Consider the following 552-nt stretch of genomic DNA (forward strand, 5'->3'; position numbering starts at 1 on the left):
TTCCGTCTCTTTAGATAATAGGACCGGTTCAATAACTCACAGCCAATGAGATTACCTGATACTGCAAGGTGAAAACCGGCATAGAATGAACTATGACACCCAGGCATTGCTTGTTACTTCGTATTGTCATGTATCACTCCACAGGATATTAATATTACTATTATAAGTGGATATCAAGTCTTCAAATATATTATTTTACAACGTTTTTTCTACTAGTATTATTATGGTATAATTCTTATAGCATTACCTTTTAATAACTTAGGCATATTATCTCCCTCTGTGGCCATTTGTTATTATGCATTTATTTACTTGTGTATTGCCATTGCACTATTAGTAATTTATGATTCATACTCTGAATGGTCTAGGGCAGGGGTCAGCAACCTTTACTATCAAAAGATCCATTTTGTCTCCTCTTCCACTAAAGAAAAATAGTCTGGAGCCGCAAAACATAACACAGTTTATAAACTTTTAAAAGTTTTAATATTTTTTTAATTTTACCTGTTACAACAAGTGTGCATGTGTAGGCCTACTTTGAAATAAATTAAACACTGA

Source organism: Pyxicephalus adspersus, chromosome 9 (genome assembly GCF_032062135.1).
Source record: "Pyxicephalus adspersus chromosome 9, UCB_Pads_2.0, whole genome shotgun sequence".
Lineage (NCBI taxonomy): Eukaryota > Metazoa > Chordata > Amphibia > Anura > Pyxicephalidae > Pyxicephalus > Pyxicephalus adspersus.